Here is a 22,070-nt window from a genome sequence, read left to right on the forward strand (position 1 = left end):
CAAAGAAATTCTGTTTGGCCAATTTCATTTGCTTAGTAAGTTCATTTGTGTCCAAGAGATTCAATTTATGCTTTAAAGTATTCATTTGGACCTTAAGATTTTGATGGATCTTCCTGCAGTTCTTGTTCCCGTTTCATCAGTTCCTCTACTATTATTGCTCGCTCTTGCTTTTTCTTTTTCTTTACTTTTGCTGAGTATATTATTATGAATCCCATGACATAGGTTTAGCTGTATCCCAGACATTTTGTAAAGAAGTTTCTTCCGCTTTGTTTATTTGAAAGAATACTTGCATTTCCTTATTTATCTCTTCTGTAATTTTTTTTATCTTTTAATAGCGCTTTGTCTAGGCTCCATCTGGGCGTCCTTACAGTTCCTTTCAATGATACAGATACAGGGTTATGATCTGCCCAGACCTTTGCCTGTATTTCAGCTTCTATCAAATCTGGTACTAAGTCTGGAGTTATCCAAACCATATCAATTCTGGACCATGACCTATGTCTGTTTATTCAATATACTTATCTACTCTAACCGCAAAAATAGCATGGCTGGTGGGTTCCACTGGTTCCCTCTACACCAATCCGTGACAGGGTGCACCTTCCCTTCAGTAACGCACCGATCTGAGCCAATGACAGATTTAGGAGATATCCCGGACGAGCCCCCATACTGTTATAATCACTCTTTCCTTTCCGTCGGAAGAGAAAAATATTCCAAGCATGCAGAGAGTTCTTTTTAAAACTTTATTGCAATGAAGGGAACAGAAAAGAATGGTTTCCTTCCCATTCTTCTGTTCACCTGAGCACATGTTCACACACCCCCTTTGAACCCTGCTCCCGGTCGCTTCTTCCCTCCTCCTTTCCCCTCATTGGCTGGGGTACCGGGAGTTTACAATCTTTTCGCCCGCCTACTCCGCGCTGCTCCAACACTGGCCCTTCTTCGCAATCCAGCCTTGCCCCCAGTGGGCTACAATAGGCTCATTTTGTTCCGCTAAGCTTGTCAATAAACAACCAGGAAGTATTTGGCCCTCAATAAACAATCAGGAAGGATTTGGCCCTCCTGCCTACATGCCTGTTTCCCCACACCTTGGGCTATCTGATTTTAACCCCTCCCCTCCTTTGGGTTAAGTAATTTTCTTTGTTATCTTTTAAACCTTTCCACTCCCTTGTTTCAAATCATCCTTTCACACCTATCAGTTCTGTCAAATTGAGGTCCACCCTGTAATTGATTTATTTAAGTCATGGATATACTACTGGATGTATCAGGGTTGCCAAGCAATTTACACAAAATCACATATATAAACGCTAGTATCAGAACATTCTAAAAATACTAAGGGCTTTTTGACACAAAGCAATTAATGGCTATATCTGTTTTCAGGTTCATTGCAAAGTTGAAATCCGAGGTCTACACAGAGAACTCTTTCCTGTGTTTCTGCAGCAAAGCCTCTAGGTGCTGTAGAAGAATAGCTCAAAAGTGCAAGGAGAAACAGCACCATTTCCCCCATTCTAATATAATACCCTCTCTCTCCCATTTTAAACACACACACAGGAAAGTACTCTGAAAAACAGAAGTGAAAGTGACAGACCACAACATTGCCTAAAGATCCCATAAACAACCACTAGGATGGAATCAAATGCACAATAAATGCCTTGTGCAGAAAATCTCTTGCAGCCTAAAAACATTGCAACAGAAGCAGGAAAATAGAGCAGTGCCTTGACTTGATTACAGGAAAATTATCCATCACTTGGTTGTACCTTCCTGTTCCCATTTCGACATGGTCAGTCTGAATTGTTCTTGTGATTGCTTTTAGTGCATCAGTTTGACCTCATCATTGGAAGTCAAAGAGTTTTTTCTATATCTGCTGTGCCCTGAAGGCTTTGGCTCCCCAAATATACTACCAAGAAAGACTTACAGCTTATAGTCTATCCCAAAAGAATACACTTCAGCAATTTCAATTAATAGCAGCTGTGAGTAGTCCCTGATATGAAAGTGGATGATGTTGGTCTAAAAGGCTTATTCAGCAAAGCAAGTCTTCCAGGGATGGAGCAGTTGCTTGGATCTGGAAGCAACCTCTGACCAGGAGGAAATCTATGCAGAGAGCAATTAACAGTAGCAGCTCCTTCTTGCAAAGATTTCACAGTAAGTGAAGTAGCAACCTGGAGCTTTTCTACACAAGGCAATTATTGAGTGCTCATCATTCCCTATTCATGGTTATTTGCAGGTTCCTTAGATAACACGGTTCTTCAGTTTTGTTTCTATACCTAGCCAGCACTTTTTGTAAGGTTTTTTTTTAGCCAGGAGAATGAGGCATGAAATGACAATGTGGGGAGAAAGGGAAATATCTTCTAGTTGTGTGTTAGTGTTGCTTGCCACCTGGAGGTTATGTAGTGGGAAAGCAGAAAAACAATGCCCCTTCTGAAGTTTTGGGGTATCAGTTCTGGGGCTAAACTGAAAGCAGATATACTGTATAAAAACCTTGGTAGAACAGCTCCTAGATGCTTGTGTTTACTAAACACAAATGCTTATCTAGCCATTCATGCATGCATGTATTTTTTCTTGCTTCACAGAATCTCCTTAAGCAACTATGCCATGGTATGCTTTTGCAAAACTGTTTTTATAATGCTTTTCTCCCTTTCCCCTTAAAATGCTTTAAAACAAAACAAAAAGAGAAAATAAAATAATTCTATCGCTCCCTTCTCTTGCAATAGTCCTTTGGAAATCTTTAAAATCCTGTTGTTGAAAAATTGAATTTTGATGGCAACATCAATTTCAGTCCCCCCCATGAATGACAATGCAATGGACTTTTCTTTTTAAAATTACTCCCTTATCTTACATTCTCTGCAGATGAAGATCACCTTCCTGAGCTGTTAACAATATAATTCAATCTTGTGAGAAAATATAAATATAAAATCTGTTTATATTTTCCCAGCACTTCTATCACTATGATCAGTTTTAGTTATACAATCAGCTAGCTAGCTAACTGGTGCAGTTGAATTTTGTGGCCTGATTTTCCTAGAATCACACATAGTGGAGAATAATTTGAGCTGGGGTTTACTGGAGCTAAGCCCCCGAATCTGTGTGCCATTAATATATACAGCACTGGCATTGTATGTGATACTTTTCAAATCCATACAAATGAATGCTCCAATGATACTCAGAAGTCCCAACCCTAATGCATTTTCATTTGAAAATATGCAGCCAAAGAGGTGCCAAAATAAAGCTGAAAATCAGGGAGTGATTTTAACCCCCCCTTCCAGAAAAACTCCATGGCCATTCTGCTGCTTTTTGTTCCCTGTTTCAGCAGGTAGCTGTGCATGTCATTAGACCTTCACAACTGGGAAAAATGTGGGAAGAACCAACAGTTCAAGGATGGGCACTCTCTGGACTTCCAGATGTTCTTGGAAAAGAACTCTGCTAAACCCTCATCACTGGTGATGCAGGCTCAGGCTGATGGCAATTTCAGCTCAACACAGTCTGGAGGGCCACATATTCCCAAATCCTTCCGTAGTACATTGGCAGAGCCCACAAGTTTTGTATGGTTTTAGTCCCAGCCTTTCTGGGGGATCTCAGGGAAGCAACGCAGCTAACAAAGACCTCTGCCTGGGACTGAGTGGAGTTGTTGAGCTGTTGCCCATCAGGATAGAGAGTGCTTCTGCTACCTAATCTGTCTTGGCCATGAGAAACCATCTTAACAAAGGAAAGAGTGTATTTAAGCATATATGCACACTGCATGGAATATAACTACACAATCAGACTTTGCTTAAATCAAGATGTGCTGGACCATTTCCCAGTGTTTGCGGGGAACACTTGAGCTCCATCAGACAAGCATGCCTGGCAGTGGTACATGTTGAAGTGCAGGAGCTCGTCATAACGGTCCTCCAAAAGTTCAGGCAAGTGTCTCAATCCATATCAGCAAACCAGTTCTAGAAGTTTTCTAGGATCAGGTAAAGTGAATGGGTCTTGATTGCCCGTTCAAGACTAAACCACCCCAAAATACATTGCAATGATATATTATCACAATATATATTACAACAAGAGTTGCTTGTAATAATATATTGTTGCTGGGAAAATCCATGCCCACCTTTCCAGCTCCTGTGAGGATTTCAGGTAAAGGAAACTCTCCATCCTTACTAATACAGAAGCCCCAAAGCTTGGACCCTGTGAGGTGTGGCTCCAGTGCACCACTGGTGTGCGGGAAGACATATTCCAATGTGCAACCTTGTTAAAAGCTCCTTGTCCACGTGGATCTGGGCATTTTAACTCTGTGCATGCTAGGAGACTTCAGAGAAATGATGCACTTGCACAAACATGATTCTCCATCTGCCTCTCCAAGCTAGATTTCTGTGCATTGCTTTACATTTGTCTAATACCAAACACTTTATCCTGCTTTTCCATTTTCAAGAAAATTCTAAAAAGTGACTTACAACCATGCTATCTTAAAAGAAAGAAAGATTAAAACAGTGGCAGTAATTACAACAACCTCATAAGACATTTATCCATTAAAAAGTAACATGGGTTAAAAAGCACACTAGAATAAATATGCCATTCAGCAAGCAGAGTTAGAGCCAGGTGGGGAACACTCGGGGGGTAACAATCTTGGTACCAGCACAGATAAAGGCCTGTACCCCTGTGCCCTACCTGTGATCATGGAGGTATGGAAGGCAGAACCTTAAGGAGATATTTTTGGGATGAGGCTGCAGGTCCTTCCAGATGTTCTCCTTCCATCTGCAAGCATAATAACATCTGTGCTTCCAGATCTCTGAAGTAGTCTGAAGGACCCATGGGCATATTTGGGGATTTCAGAAATCACCATAAAATGCCTGATCAGTGTATTGGTGCTTTGTGATCTGCCTGCGGCATCTGTTGGTCTTGGGTGCAACATACTGAACCAAAACTTTTTGTGTGTGTCTGTTGCGCACCGCCACTTCTCTTTAATAAAGGGCTGTTTACTTTGGCTAATTGCTGCTAGTGCAAAACAGCTAACACTTCATTAAAATGTTTATTTTGCAAAACCCAGATGTTACTTTTTTTGGAAAAGAGCTTATTACACAGCTAGATTTTTCACTGGAATAGTCTTTAATAACCACTGAGACGTACCCTCTTTCACAGTATTGATCTGTTTTGTAGAAATGAAAAAAGGGCCAACATAAATGGATTCTCAATGCCTTTTTGACAGCTAAAACACTGATATTATAACCCCAGAAAGATAAATACCTACCTCCTATAGGGCAATGGATTCAGGGCTTTACAATACTTGCAATAGTTGAATGGGAGGCACATAGATGCAACCTCCAGGTAGTAACTTAAATGGATATTTCATTTAGTTGAATCCCATAAATAATTGCTAGAAAGCTGTATGCATTTCACATGTATTCACTGCTATGGATATATACAAATCCATGTGTATATATTAAAAATATGAGAAAATAAAGAGAAGCTTTGTGGCTTCCCCTGGGCTCCACACTGGAGATCCTTGATTCTGTAGTTGAATGGGCAGCCCCCACCCCTTTCTTGACCTCCAATGTGGAGACTCTGGTGTGTTGAACCTTTTTCAGTCCAGGGACTGAATTCCATTTTGGAGTTTTTGGGGGCTGCATTCCAATGCCAAAAAGGGTAGCGCAAACACACCAGCATATTTTAATTTAATGTTCTTACCAGTAATGGGAGCCATTTCAATATTTCAGAATGTGAAAAAATAAAAAGGAGTGTGGCCATTTGGAAACTTTGGAGCACAGGATTTGTTGTTGTTGCTAGTTGCGAAGTCACATCTGACCCATCACGACCCCATGGACAACATTCCTCCAGGTCTTCCTATCTTCACCATCCCCCGGAGTCCACTTAAGCTCACACCAACTGCTTCAGTGACTCCATCCAGCCACCTCATCCTCTGCTGTCCCCTTCTTCTTTTGCCCTCAGTCGTTCCCGGCATTAGGCTCTTCTCCAGGGAGTCCTTCCTTTTCATTAGGTGGCCAAAGTATTTGAGTTTCATCTTCAGTATCTGGCCTTCTAAAGACCAGTCAGGGTTGATCTCCTATAAAACTGGCTGGTTTGATCTCCTTGCAGTCCAAGGGACTTGCAGGAGTCTTCTCCAGCACCACAATTATGCCACAAAAGCTGTTCAAACAGTGGCTGCACTTCTTGGCAAAGAAGGCCAGTCATGGGGCAGCTGCCATCCCTGGTGGCCAAACATCCCTCCTTCCTGCTAGTAGATTGATGCTTGGTAAGTGGACTCAAGGCCACTGCAAAGTAGACCAGAGTCTGGGAAGCTGAAACAAGGGAATCTGGCAGATTTTCTGCAAAAGATGGCTTCCTCGCACATCCCCACTCTTGATGGGGGCTGTTCCTCAGGGAGACTGTATCCTCAATGCCATTGTCATCTGCTCCCCATCCTCTTTCTCACCACTGCCAGCACTTACCTGCTTGACAGGCAGGGAGCTGGTGAACAGATAGGCTGTGTCATCTCCAGCTCTTCTGTTTCACCACTACCACTGTCTGGGCCAGAGCAAGAAGCAGGTGGACAAGCATCTTGCAATGGAGAAGAGCAGGGCAAGTCCAGGGGCTTCTTGTCAATTGGCCCAAGCTTCGGTCCTTTGGTAGATGCCCAACCACGTCAGCTCTGATGTGGGCCCCTCTTTGGTCATTTCAATATATTTTAAACTCAATAGTCATCCATCCTGCATTTTTGGAGCAAAACTTTGTGTAGGACTCTTCTGGTTTCCAATAGCTTTTTAAAAAAAGTTTTCATTCTGAATTTGATCCTGAAAGAAAATGGAACATTCTCTCTAGTTTTCGTTAGTACTGAAGAAGGAGAAACTCACAGGCGCTATGCCTTAAGGGAAGTGATGTCCCAGTCTAAGCTGATTGTTAAAAACAATGCTGCTCCTCCACCAAAATTTCCAATCTTTTCTTAGTCAAGTTTCTTTTTCTCTCCAACTGCATTCTCTACTAAATCTGGAGGGAAATCCACAATTTTAAAGCTCTAATCTCCCCTTGTTGTCAGAGGAACAAAATTGACAACATCACGCTTACAAGCCTTCTTGGCCTTAGCCTGAAGCCTTTGTAAAGAGGGAGCAAGAAAGCCATGCTGTACTGAATAAATCAAGCTCTCTAAAGCCAAAGGACCCATGGAGCAAAGCTAAGTATAAATGCAAGGCACTCTTTCTGGCAGCTGCAGGTAATATACCAATAAGTACCCTGGAGTGAATAACTGACATCAGCAGGGATTTTCTGATATAATGCTGTCCCAGATCCATATAAAACTACTAAATCCTTCTTCTCAGGGTCACACAAGGTCAAAATGTAAGTGGTCTCTCCTTACAAATTTTCCTCCTTACTGAATGCTGGGGCACGCCAACTCCAGGGCTGGCATTTCCTTTGTGGCCTTGAATAATAGCTGCAAAGATAAAGCAGGAAGAAAAGCTGGCAGCTGAAGCTGAGCAAAGAAGCCATGAGAAAGACATACTTGTAAGAAGAATAATGCGTCTGAGGTATAGAGAGGCAAAGCAAAAGTGTGGCTGACACCAGAGAGCTGGCCCTGGAGTGGCGACAAGGAAAATGTTGCTGTCAGTGTTGCTGATAGAGGTAGGGCTTTGTGAAGAACTCAGTAGCAATCAGGTGACATCCTTCTGGAAATAAAGGAAACTGGAGATTTTAGAAACTTTAGAGAATCCATGAACTTGAGATTGTAGAAAATGGAAGCAAGGCTACTTAGTGGAGAAGGCATGGCATTGAATCAAAACTCTGGAACTTTTCTGCATTGTTGTTATTTGTATTATTGTTGTATTAATAATTCTCTGTGGTGCTTTAAACATATTTTGTCTTGCCTGTCTTGTTCAGTGAGACATGATGAGGTGTCCAAATAGTCTTTTACTGATTTGAATGCATCACTAAACAGGGTAACTTGCCTGTGGTCATGGAATTAATCCATGAAAGAGATCAGCGTGCAGGGTGAGATGAAGTTCTATTTTCAATCTTCCATGTTTTGCATCTTCATGTCAGAGACAAAGGATTATAGGATGAAATTCCCAGCGCAAAGAATATGAAGGGTCAGGCACAGCCAAGAGGAGGCATACCATCAATTACCCATGCCAGGCAGAAAATCTTGGTCACAGAGCTTCTGCAAAAGATGGGATGCAGTTGAGAAAAGCTTACACATGCTGTTGAAATCAGTGGATTTCATAATGGGCAGCATACATGGCATGCTTCATGTGAATCCCTGTTGTGGTGCAAAAGGCCAACACATGGCTGTGATATTTCACTGCTCCCTTCCTGAGTTATCACACTTCCCATTGTGATAACTTCCCACTGGTATTTAGCCCAAGTTGGCTCCAGAGGGTGGCACAGTTGGCCATTTGACAGTGCCCAGCACCACAGCAATGCTAGCATTTCCACATTGCACTGAATAGCTAAGAAGATCTGATGCAGCCTAAGAGAATTATGATTGTGTGCCCTGATTCGTTCAGGCCAGACTGCCCTTGCTGGGGATACTGTACTAGGGGGCTCCTAAAACCTGACTGCCAGCATGGCTGGAAGGACTGCCCACATGGAACCATGGATGCTTCCAGATGGAAGGTTCCTAGTGCCATCAGTTGCTGTGTTTTGTGCAGCAGTTCTGCCTTCCTCCTACTTCTGAGTGGATTGTTTGTAGACGAAGCAGCGGAAAAACATGGGAGGGTGGCAAGTGGAAGCCATTGTTGTCTCCCCTCCCCACATAAAATTACAAAGGGAGGCAGGGTGGTGGTTATAAAACTTACTCTATAAACACCATATGGATGCAGTTTTAAAGAAGAAATAGATGAAATTCAGGGGTTAGTTTACCAGAAATGGAGAACATGCAGCCCTCTGGATGTTGTTGGATTGCAATGCCCATGAGCTCTAGCCAACATAGCTAATGGTGAAGAATGATGGAGGTTGCAGTCCAAAAACATCCAGTGGGCCATGTGGTTTTCACCCTTGCTTTAAGCTCTTGGCAGAGGCTCAGTTGCTGTTTGTGTAGAGAAAGAAGTCAAGTGGTTACAATTTCCTTTACTTGCCCTCAATTTTTAGAAGTCCAAAGAAGTCAGTAAAAGGTAGAAAAGGCAATTGAGATTGGGAGAAATCCACATGTTTGTTAAGCTGAAAGTATTTTAAAAATAAAAAAATGTTCTAGCAAACTGTTAGAACAAACACAGACTTTTGAAGCCATAATTGCAGCAAAACAACAGAGTTGGGCCAGATGGCATGATCAAAATAAGCCAGGATGGCTTATTTAAATTGCGGTACATGACACGTCAAGGCGATTTGCATAATCACCACCTGGGTGTGGCTTGTAATATCTGAGCTTGGGGCATGCCTTGTGGGGAGGGGAATAACCCTCCGATTATTGTGCAATAGCCCATGGTTCTTGGAGGGTTCATTTCCTCTCCGATAAGCCATGCTGCCTAGGTTCAGATGACATGAAAGGTCATGCTGAGTTGGTTTGTGCAGAAATCATGCCTACTGCACTATGATTTGAAAAGTTGCTTAGTTTGATTGGGTGAGCAGGTGGAAATGCATTGTTATGAAAGGGAAGAGATGATAAGAAATCCACAGAGGTCTTTGAAACTGAAAGGTTTAATTTGAAGGAATTCTTATTTTGGAATGTAATGGGAGAGAAGCCAGCCAGTGCATTATTTATTCATTTATTAAGAAAATTTGTGGGCTGTCCATCACTGTCGTCTCTGGATGGCTTACAACATTATTTCAAATCCTAAATGAAATAAATTAACTATTCCATAACTGAGCATAAAACTAACCTATTTAAAATAAATTAAATACATCTAATACAATTAAAATTACTTTATGTTAAAATACTGGTCAAATAAAAAGGTCTTGACCTGGCGCCGAAAAGCATAGAATGACGGCGCCAGGCGGACCTCTCTAGGGAGCACATTCCATAGTCAGGGCGCCACCACAGAGAAAGCTGTATGTAAAGACCCTACTGTGGACCATTTCTATGTATTGGTGGGGGTGGGTGGGGGATGTTGTCTGCATGGAATTAGTGCCCCAAATTTATAGAGGCTGGATATTTGCAAAGCACAATACTGGCCAACTGTCTATCCAAGCGTGCAAATCAATGGTGTTCTGTCCCATGTTATGTATTTGCTAATATGTAAGTTGTGTACAACTTTCTTACATGGTTACACTCAGGTAATGCTTTTTTTAGCTGGTTATGCTCAGTGTGTAGACTCCATATGGGTCTTACATAACAGGATGCAACCCCCTGCATTCCAGTGACAATTGATGGCTAGGATGCTGGGAGTTGTAGTCCTACCCATCTGGAGGGCACCATAGAGTCCTACACCTCTGGAGAGCAGCAGACTGGGGAAAGCTGTTTTAGGGAGGCAGAAGTATCCCTGAAATGGCACTTTTTCCCTTGGGGTCTTGGGCCTTTCAATGTGAAAGTCATCATCTCCTTGCAGCTCATCCACAGGGCACATGCATAGCATTCCCCACATGGCAGCCTCTTCTATCTTGTATTTTTGTCTTCCTTTTCTGACATAACTGCGATTCAGGAGTCTGGGTAACATACATCACCCAAAGCAGGATCAATGCACATATTTTCAAACTGTGTGCAGGCTTTTCTTTCCTGTATCCAAATTCACTCTTTGATCTTGGCATCCTCCCCTTCCCTGCCATTCCTTTTTAATGCCTGCAATGCCAGCATCGCATCGTATAGCCACTCACAGTGGCTTTGGTCTTTGGACGTAGTTGGGGCTAAAGATACAATTTATTATTTAATTTATTTATTATTTATTTATTAAAACATTTTTATGCCGCCCCATTCGCCATTTGTGCTTGCAAAATGTGCACGCCTGCTCTGTTCAGTGCTGCGAATGCAAGATGCCCACTGAAAATATTTCCGTTTGTTGGATATGCACTCACAACTGTCTCACACCTGATTCCCGCTGTGACCTGCACTAAGGTCCTGAGCATCCTGAAGCAGCCTGCTGTTAGCATAGGGGTGAAATCTGTGCAAAACCCCTGTTCAATTGTGGCATGATTTGCATAATTTTCTCATTTGCATGGGGTTGGCAGCAATCGCAGATGCTAACAGGTATCCAGTGAGGGTTGAGTAGCAAGACAGTATTCAGAGAATCCTAGCAATCTCGAGCATTGCTCATTTGCCCATTGAGGAAAGTCTGGGCATCACGGTTTTGCTAACATATCCAGAGGGATGCAGCACTCGGTGTGTGTGTGTGTGTGTGGGGCCAGGGTATTGGTTCAGTTTTAATAGCAACATTCTAGACATGCTTTTAAAAGTTCACCAACATCCTTTCCTAATGTGGATTTTGTAAAGTCCTAATAATTAAGGTGGCAACGCAGTGGAGGAGCAAGGCAGCCCTTCCTAGAGGGACCAGTTTGCCTCCTGGCTGAATTCCAAATGTGTTGAATTTAATTTCCATCCTCTTAGTGCTTTGTTTGCTTCCTTCAGATACAGGTGATTATTTGTATTTTGCCAGCTGGCAGCAGGAGACAGAGGTGCCGTGTCAGATGGCGGACCGCTTCAGCGAGGACCACTTGCGTTCACAGGTCAGAAAGATTAATTGCTCTCCGTGGTAACTCCAATTCAGAGAAGGTGGCGGGGAAGCTGCAGGCACGGCTCCCCTGCATCTGCTCCTATTCCACTTTGACATCATCTCGGTTTGAGCAGCTGTTGGCTTTCTTGCCCCTGCCACTAATCCATCTGCAGTAGCTGGAATAACTCAGGACCGAGACGAAGCAACCTAAAAACAAAATGTAATCCGTGAACCCAGTACGGAGCACAAGCACAATTGTGCAGCAGGCACCAAAGCTTTGAGAACCTTCTTTTCATAGCTTGCAAAAGAGCTGGAACCACTCTTTCCCCTCTCTCTCTCTCCACCCCTCCTTTCATTTTTGAGCTGCTGCTGTACTCTGTGTTGAAGGAGATGGCAGCTTCAGATCTGAATTGCCATCTAACTGGAGTGCAGGACCTTGTTTTGGCCTGAGGGCCATGCTCCATTTCAGAGAGTTTCTCTGGGCCTGCATTCCAGTGGTGGGGTGAGACCAGTACACTCAATACCACCACACTGCCGCTTAAAGCTCTTCTTGCCAGGAACTATTCCGTGGGAGACGCAGTTCAGCCTTTCGGAATGCAGAAAAAACTGCAAGTGACCAGTGGCTGAGGGAAAGGAGGTGGAGCTGGGGAACACAAGAGCATAAGAGAAGCCAAAGGTCCAGCTAGTCCAGTATTCTGTGTGCACTGTGGCCCACAGGACACCGTAAACAGGATCAGTGCAAGACCTCCACCTGCTCAAGCTCCTCAGCAACTGGTGTATGTGGGCCTGCTGCCTTTGGTGAAGGATGCCAGCAAGGCTTGTAGTCACTGATCGCCTCCTCTTGCATGTCTCTGTCTAATCCCTTTTTAAAGCCACCCAGTTCGGCGGCCATCACCACTTCCCCTGGCAGCAAATTCCACAGCTGAACTATATGCTATGTTTATCTGGCCTAAACCTCCCACCAATCAGCTTCATGGGATGACCCTGGGTTTAAGTTTTAAGGGTTTAGACTTTCCACATCATGCTTTATTTTAAACACCTCTTTCATGTATCTCTTACTCACTTTTTTCCTAAGCTGGGCAGTCTCAGTTGTTCTAGCAGATCCTTGTTGGGGAGCTGCTTTAGTCTCCTGATCATTTTGTTGCCCTTCCCTTTACCTTTTCAAATTCAGTAGTGTCTTTAGTCAAGTGAGGCCACCATAACTGGACACAATATTCCAAGTGTAGTTGTATCAAGGATTAGTATAGGGAGGAATAAGATCTTGGCACTTCTATTTTCTGTTCTGTTCCTAAATATGCCTAGCATGGAGTTTCATCAGCAGTCCATTACTACCCCAAGATCCCGTTCTTGCTCAGTCAATGTTAGCTTGAATCCCATCAACATTTATTTGTTGTTGGATTTTCTTGCCCCCACATGCATTACTTTACACTTATATTGAACTGCATTTGCCATTTTGATGCCCGTTCTCCCTGCCTGGCGAGGTCCCTTTGGAGATCCTCACAATCCCTTTGGGTTTCGACCATCCTACATAGTTTGGTGCCATTAGCAAACTTGGCCACTTCATTGTTTACTCCTAATTCCAGATGATTTATAAATAGATTGAAAAGACTTGGTTCTAATACAGAACTCTGCAGGACTCCACTCAATGCATCCCTCCACTGGGAGAAGTTTATTTATTTATATATTTATTTTTTAATTTATTGTTCGATTTATATCCTGCACTTTTCCTACAAAGGGCTCAAGGCAGCTTACATCATTCTCCTCCTTCATCTTATCCCCACAACAACCCTGTGAGGTAGGATGGGCTGAGAGTCTGTGACTGGCCCAAAGTCACCCAGTTGGCTCCATGGCTGAGTGGGGACTCGAACCCAGATCTCCTGAGTCCCAGTCCCATGCTGTTAACCACTACACCACACTGGCTCTAGTTGCCATTTAAATCCCAGAGCATCAGACTGGGACCTCTGGAGTCTACATTTGGCTTCTCTACCACTGCTGTACAGCTAAGGTTATATTAGTTATGAGATCTTTTACCCACCTTTTGCAGTGCAGTGCCCTCACAAGGCAGCTTACAAGTCTGTTAAGCATACATTATGAAAATATAATTGCAATTTTAACATTTAAGCTACAACATTTTTAAAAGACCCATACAGGACCCAGCAAGCGTGTGAAGAGTTTTACAACAGAAGACAACCAAATGAAGATAGGATTAACTTCAGATTTTTTTTTCTTATAAGAAAGCTAGCAGTGATGAATCTATATGTGTGTTCCTAAGGGGCAAAGATCTGAAGGAGCTGGGCCACTACTGAGACAGCCCTGTAATCAACACCCTGAATCACCTTCAGGATATCCTTTGTTAAGCAAGAGGAGTCCAGCTATTGGTTGATGATTAGAAAATAGTTCGGGCTCTTTCTAGAATGGAGTGGATCTGAGGGACTGAACCTACCCACCCAATGACTGAGGGAAAAGATCACTGGAAAAGTCTGGCTACAACATAATGCTAACCCATGGTGCTGGGTCATCTGGCAGATGATCAGACAAACTATGGTTTATCTTCTTGATCCTTGGTATACTTATTTTTCTTCTCCTTTGTGCTCTCCCTCCCTGTATCCCGAATGCCTTTGCAATATTGTAGTACTAGCCTGTACAGCAGCTGTGTGCTTTTGTTTGTTTGTAATGTCTTTTGTCTGCCAGTTCTATAGCCTGGAGAAACCATGAATAGCCTATAGTTTTGTGTTCACACATCTTGATAACCCACAGTTAGAAAACCTCGAGTCAAAACCCAACAACAAACCATGGCTCCCTTTCTGGGTTATTTGTTGTTAACAAACCATGGTTTCTTAGTGCACCTACATTTACACATCACAACAGTCCAGCATTTAGTTATCCAAACCATGTGCTAGTTTTAAAGCTGAACCAGGCCCATATGTCTGAGGAAACAGTCAAAACATTTCTTTTAAAAAACAATCTCCCTCAACCACACAATGGACTGGGACCGCACAACACTTGCATCCTCCGAGAGATGACAACCTCATCTCAACACTCATTCTGACATTTGGGCAACCTATCTCACTCTATATTAGGATTGAGGAACATGAACTGTGAATATTTATGTGTGTATGTGTGAGTGTTATTAGTGATACTTTGAAGACCTGTTCAATGTATCCCTGATAGTTACTGCATGGCTATATGTTGTTTTGGTTGTTGGTTTGTGTTTTTGTTGTGTTTAGAACATTTGTTAAAAAATAATAAAAAGACTCTTTTAAAATCCATGAGCCCTGTAATTGAAACGAAGCCAAGCCCTGGTAAATGTGGCATCAGCCAAAAAGCAATTTATGCAGCAGGAAATTTGTGGCAAGACTTCTTCCATTTGCAAGTTTTCTTGATCCTGAAATATTTCTAGGAGCCCACCCTCTACCTCTATATGAGACAAATATGTTATAATGATGAAAATATTGTTAAATCCTGACCACTCTGCTGATGAAGCGACTTAAAAGGATATTTTTGTGTTTGGAGAAGAGCTCTTAGGCCACTAAAGGTCACCAATAAAGAATGTGGCAGAAGAGAAATTTTGCAACTCTGAAAATAAATTCTAGTATATATCCAGACAGCTGGAATGGTTAATGCAGTTTCATATGAGGTATGTTATTTCTGGGGCCTTTCTCTATTGGTTTTTATTTATTTGTTCATTTAAAAGTTGGATAGAATTCCTTTAAGGAAGGCAAACAAACTGGTTGTGCAACCTGCAGAGAATACAGCTTGTGCCTTTACCTTATCTTGACACAACAATAATATCCCTTTTCTGTTCTTTGTTGCCAAAAAAAACAAAAAAAAAAGTCCCATATGGACTTCCACCCAAGATTAGTATACCAGACTGTTGACATTGCCCCAGAGTTTCTGCTCTCTTGCAGACGCCAGCCCTCTGTTTAGCTCATTCAAGGCCACTTACATGATTCTTCCTGCAATCTTATCCTCACAACAACAGCCCTGTGTGGTACGTTGGGCTGAGAGGCTGTGACTAGTCCAAAGTCACTCGGTGAACTTCATGGCTAAGTGGGGGCTAGAACTCAGATCTTTTGAGTGCCGGATCCACATTCTTAACTTCTTCACTGCACTGGTTTATCTTTGTCTCTGCTTCATAAACTTTGAAATATCACCTTGGCTCAGACAAACGGAGCCCTTTCAAAGCCTTCACTGAAATTACATAACCTACATTTACATGTGGATTAGGTGACCCCAAAGCTTGTTGTTTCTTGAGATCTTCTGGCCTGCAACTGTAATAATCCCAGGGAAAAGGAGATGCTGCTAATAGAGTGCCTTCTCCAAATTCGTTTCTGGGAATGAATTTATCTGCAGGTGCTTCCTGGTGCTTCTGATCAAAGGATGTTGTGCACCTTTTCCTTCTTTCCCACTGCAATAGGTTTTATGTGGCTGGAAAAGAGACAAAAGTGGTGGGAAAGCACGGGTGAGTTGTGCATGGAAGATTATCGTGTCCAAATCCCTTAAAATTCCGTGGGCAAGGCCGGATGATGCACATTGGAATCCCTGTTGGGGAGACCCCTGAGACTCAGATAATAGGTAAGCCACACTCCTCCAGAACTTCAGGAGCTTTCATTGTAGGCAACTAAATCTGGATCATACAGTTGGAAATGGGCATGTGAGTGACTGCGATGAATGAGATAAATATCTCCAAAGTATTCTCTAATGGAAAAATGCCATTTTATTCAAGGTTAGGCAACTACAGATAAAATACTGATTTTACTTTGGATATATCACCCATGGGATTGTTTTGCCCCTTAGTTATTGAGTGTCTATGTAGTTCTAGCTTAGCTTTGACTGCACCATTTTGATATTTTATTAAGAGCCTGAATTATGTGAAAGCATCAGCTACAAAAAAGTGAATAGTTTTAACTTAACTCTGCTCATAAATGGTGCACAGAGGCCACAGACATATGGCCAGCAAATATATCTGGAGGGTGAGAGTGAAGCCAGCAAAGGGACAGCGCTCCTTTGCAAACTGTCTTTCAGGCAACCCAAATGGCCAAGGCCAGGAGCCTTAAATGACTGTTGTTTTCCCAATATGGGCGTTTCAAATGCGATATTAATTGTACACTTGTCATTCCCTGGGACTAGTCACAGTTGCTTATGGATTCTTTAGATGGCATACTACCCAAACTTCAGCATGGTTACTATTTTGAGATCCTATTGAATGCTATATGAGAACTTGGCATTTAAGGAACAAACTTGTGGGGTGCCAAATGGGGATGCAGGGGATATGTATCTACATGGCATTTTTTGCATTCTCTCTAGATGAGTTTGGTGGGTGATATTGGAAAGCTGTTTTTCTCTCCCATGTGCATTGTTTAGGGAAGGTTCCACAGGGTTCCATCTTTCTCCTAGGATTTTAAAAAAATTTATATAGAACTTCTGGGAGTGATTCTTAATCATTCTGGAAGGTGGCATCATGAAAATACAAACTTCATTGCACTCACTTTTCTTTTCACCAAGTCCAGGAAAACCCATACCTTTCTCTTCCCATGTCTGGAGAGCTTTAGATGCCAAATTACTCATTATCTTTCATACACTGGTACCTTTGGGAAGCAGACCTCTGCATTCTTGATTTTGCTGCCTTCTGCTTTGGCTTCTCGCCACTTGTTTCCTCTTGGTGCCCTACCTTCCCAGAACTCCCACTTTCCCACAATCCTTGAGGCTTCTTCAGTGGGTGTTGCTTCATGTTCCCTCCATAGCAGCTCTCTGTAGTTTTGGCCTCAGCGTTGGTGTCATGCAAAGTGTTGTACATTTCTCCCTTTTACTAGCTGCAGGCAATGCATCCATACTGTTTTGATGCTCATCGAGTCCCTGGCAATTGTGGTTACTCACAGAACTACACCCTGGACTCTATAATTATGTGTCCAGATGAGCAAGAGAAATCATGACTACAGAAGAATGACAGACCTTTACTGCCAACAATGAAGAGTCTGAAATTGTGAAAAGAATGGCATACAGGACCTTTGGAGAGCATTCATTCATAGGATCACCAGAAGTCAAAGATGACTTGATGGCATGTAACAAACAACAAACTGAGAACAACCTCACACCCAACAAATTTTGAATGCAAATATATGCAGGGCATCTCAGACATGTCCTGTATTTTTAAAAATCTTGTTGTCACTTTGCTTGCTCTCCTTCACAGTGTCTTACTATTTTCCAAAAATAGACAGTACCCTTCAGCTATGTATGCTTCTGCGGGTTTGTCACTGGGCAATGTTTTGACAGTAGACTCCTCCAAGGTTTGAGCACCATTGCCTTTTGCTTTGGCTCTTTACACTGCTTGCTTATACTCAGTTGCACCCAATTTCACTGATCATCGGTTCTAGCTCTGCTTTGCCCTCATAAATTTAATAATTCAGCAGCCAGGGAATAGGCAACTGGATCTCATAAAAATGTGAACAGCTATATCTATGTGAGACAAATAGATATTTGAGCATGATTGTTCATTGAGACTTGATTGCTGAATTTAAAGGGGTTCATAGCAGGGATATTCACTTCTTGTAGAGGAGGCTGTTTTCAGCAAGGAATAGAAGGTTATGTATTTGGTTGGTGGGCTTTCCAGCCTGTGGCTCCATCAGTCTTTCCTTCTGCTCTGTTAATGTGTCACCAGTATTCTTGCAGCTGTAGTTCTTTTTAACACCAGTGCCAGCTGCCATCCAGGTTCTGAGACACAAACATTAGGGGGGTAGCTGTGTGAAAAGCAAATCCCATATATTTAAGGTAAAAGTAAGAACTGGGTCTTAATTAGGAGTTGACAGGTTAGCAGGAGAAAAAGGAGATTTATTTATTATTTAATTAATTAATTCAAATAGTTATATACTACCCCATTCTCATAGACTCTGTGTAGTTTGCAAGAAATTAAAACCATCCATGAGTAAAATTGACTAACCCAACATATTAAATGAAACGGATATGAGAAATAATTTGGGAAGGCCTGTTGGAAGAGATATGTCTTTAACTCCTTTTTAAAGTTGGGGATTTGGGAAATCAGATGTTTTTCTCCTGGCAGACCATTCCACAGCTTAGGGGCAATGCTTGAAAGACTCCTGTGGTTGATAATCTTATAGAAGCAGACTTCAGAAGATTATTGCCAGAGGACCTTCACTGGCAAGGTGGAATGTATGGGCAAAGTCATTCCTGAAGGTATTTTGGACCCAAGACATGAAGGGATTCAAATGTAATGATCAACACCTTGTACTGTATCTGGAAATGTATTGGCAACCAGGGCAAAGACTTTAAAATAGGTGATATGTGGTCCCTCCATGATGTCCCAGAAACTAGTTTGGTTGCCATATTTTGTACTAGTTACAGTTTCTGGAGTAGGCACATGGGCAGGCCCCAGTAAAGCACGTTACAGAATCCAAGCCTAGAAGTCACCCATGTGTGCATTACTGTTTTCAGGTCATTTTCCTTCAGGAAGGGATGCAGTTGGCAATTCAGCCGAAGCTGATAGCAGATGCTCTTGACCACGGCTTCTATCTGAGCTGACATCTAAAGGGCTGGGTCAAGCAGCACCCCCAAATTGTGGTCACAGCCTTTCAGGGGGAGTGTAAACCTATCTTGAACCAGTTGATACACCTCTAATCCTGGATTTGGACCCTTAACAGCAAGCGCCTCCATTTCATCTGGACTCAACTTCAATCCCCCCCCCCCCATTCAGCCAATTATCAGCATCAGGCAGTCATTCACAGAGGAAATGCTTTCTCTAGAAGAAGCAACAGAAGATAGAAGGAGAGGTATATCTGGGTGTCATCAGCATATCGATAACATCCAGCACCACTCTTTGGATCGTCTCTTCCTGTGGCTTCATGTAGATGTTAAATAGCATGAGAGACAAGATGGAGCATTGAGGAATTGCACAGTTCAGCTCTTTTTTGAAGGAATGACAGTCTCCAAGCATCACCATCTAGAACTACCCCAACAGGGAGGAACGGAACCATTCCAAGGCAGTGCCTCCGCTTCCCACATCTCTCAGATTCCAGGAGGATGCTATGGATGGTAGTGCTGAAGGCTGCTGAGCACACTCCCCCTGCCAGTTCTGATTTGTCGATCATGCTCTAGATGACCAAAGCAGTATCCCACTCTGAAGCCAGTTTGAAATGTGTCCAACAAACACTATATGAAGAAATAGTAGAAGGAAAATGAAGAAAATGACAACTGTATTAAAATTACAACGAAACAGGAAGAAGAAAATATTTTTTAAAAATTCAGGATGTGAAATAACTTTCAACTCAGTTAAGTACTTGGGAATGAATGGACCTTTGAACCATGCCATTTTGCATGAGGCTGTGTAGGACAGAGAAGCTCATGCACGTAGAAGCATCCATTTTTAGTAAACTGACTATTATTCATCCTCATTGCCCACTGCTCAGCATCCTGTCTAGGGATGCTGAGATACATTAAGGGATGCTCTGGGTTGGAGAAAGCTGCACCACACTTAAGAAGGCAAACTGGTAAGTGAAAGGCAGGCATCCCTGGTTTCTGTGCTACTGTGGTTCTGAATCAAGAAACCTTGTAATTCTGAAAAGGTGCTCTGTATCTCCAACAAAGGGACAAATACCATTCTCAGGATGATTTCGGGGAAGCAATGACAATCAAACTGGTTTACTTTATTTTAAAATTATATTTCTATACTGCCTTATAGCCCAAAGAGCTCTCTGGGCAGTGTACAGTTAAAATGTAGCACAGAATAGAACAGTGAAATATAAACAATAAAATCAATACAAGCAAGAATGAAAACAGGGCAGCAAACAGCAGTTATAGAATTAAGAATATTCATACAATTAATAGCATTTATACATGGCCTGGCAGCATATAATTTTTTAAAAATCAAATCTTATTTAATTTTAAATGCCTGGAAAATAAAAAGGGTTTCATCTGGCACTGGAAAGAAAACAGAGATGGTGCCACTCACATCTCCTTGGGGAGTATATTACAGAGATAGGGTTCAACCACTGAAAAGGGTCTTCTGTTACTCACCCCCTTTGACTTCTTTTCGGGTGGCTCCTGGAGAAAGACCTCTGCTGATGCTCTTAAGAGTCCAAGTAGGAACATACAGAGTAAGTCATTCCTTTACATAACTTGGCTCCAAGCTATTTAGGGTTTTAAATATTGACATCAACAACTTGAATTGGGCCCAGACTTTAACTGGCAGCTGGTGTAGCTGAACAAGGATTGGTGTAATATGGGCTTGCAGGCCAGTCCTCATTAACAGCTGCACCACCCATTTCTGAGTCAGCTGAAGTTTCCAGATTATTTTCAAAGGCAGCCCCACATAGAGTAATCCAGATGAGAAGTTACCAGAGCATGGATAACTGTAGCCAAGCTCTGACTGTCCAGATAGGAACATGGTTGATAAATTATTCTGAGCTGATAAAAGATGCTCTTAGCCATAGAGTCCACTTGTGACTTGAGTGACAATTCTGTGTCTAGGAGCAACCCCAAACTATGAACCTTGTGCTTTGGGAAGAGTGCAATCCTGTGCAGGACAGGTTGAAAATCTCCCAGCTGGGCAGTCTACCTACCAACAGCACCTACATCTTATCTGGATGGAGCCTCACTGTACTGGCCCTCATCCAGTCCATTACCGAGCCCAGAAACTGGTCCAGAATGGACACGGCCTCACCTGTTTTAGATAAAAGGGAAAGTAGAGCTGAGTGTCATCATCAAACACTTCTTGCCAAGTTTAATTCATCTTTAGAACAATGAAGGTTGGTGGACTGTCTGAGATTGCTCTGTTCCCTGAATTCACTTGAACCTGTTCTCCTACCTGAAAAGAAGAAAGGGGATTTGATTTGGTATCTGCTCAGTCATGTTAATACCTGCCCATTTCTCCAAGAAGTGAGATGTTCTAGGGACACAATTTGGTTCCCTTGGAAGGAGGTCATTGGACCCTTATTAGCATTTTGTTAAATCTCTTCATTTATAACCAAACAGGCTGAACTAGAGGCACCTCTTAAGTCAGAGAAAGAAAACTTCCAGTTTGTGGGCTGGATATAGCCTATGGAGTCTTCCTAATTGGCCACTGGACTTTTTCTCTGTCCTGGCAGGGAGAAGCTAATCCTGCTACTGTCTGAATAGGCTTAACATTGCAATAATCACACTCTGTCCACATTTTTGGCCCTGTTCCTTTGTTTTTGGCTATGCCTCAGTTTAATTCTGGTCCCCAAGACTGGGATTTGACCCACAGGCTAAAAAAGGTATCCCACCTTAACATTCCAACTGTCAACCAAGGTCTTCTGTCCACAAGATTAGCAAAGGAAAGAGCTGGTACTCTCATGTGTTAACATTACCCTGTGTCTGCCTGGCCATCTCTCAATCTTATTATTTTTCCCACAGACAGTATGGCCCTTCTCTGCCAAGAGGAGTGATTCATTTTCAGGTGAATCATGTCTCACCAACGCCTAGCCTCCTTGAGCCATCTTAACTCCCACAGAGACACACGACAGGAACACTAGGACTTTTAATAGGGTTTTTTTTGACCCAGTATAA

The sequence above is a fragment of the Varanus komodoensis genome, unplaced genomic scaffold, assembly GCF_004798865.1.
Source record: "Varanus komodoensis strain SLA01 unplaced genomic scaffold, ASM479886v1 scaffold11, whole genome shotgun sequence".
Taxonomy (NCBI): Eukaryota; Metazoa; Chordata; class Lepidosauria; order Squamata; family Varanidae; genus Varanus; species Varanus komodoensis.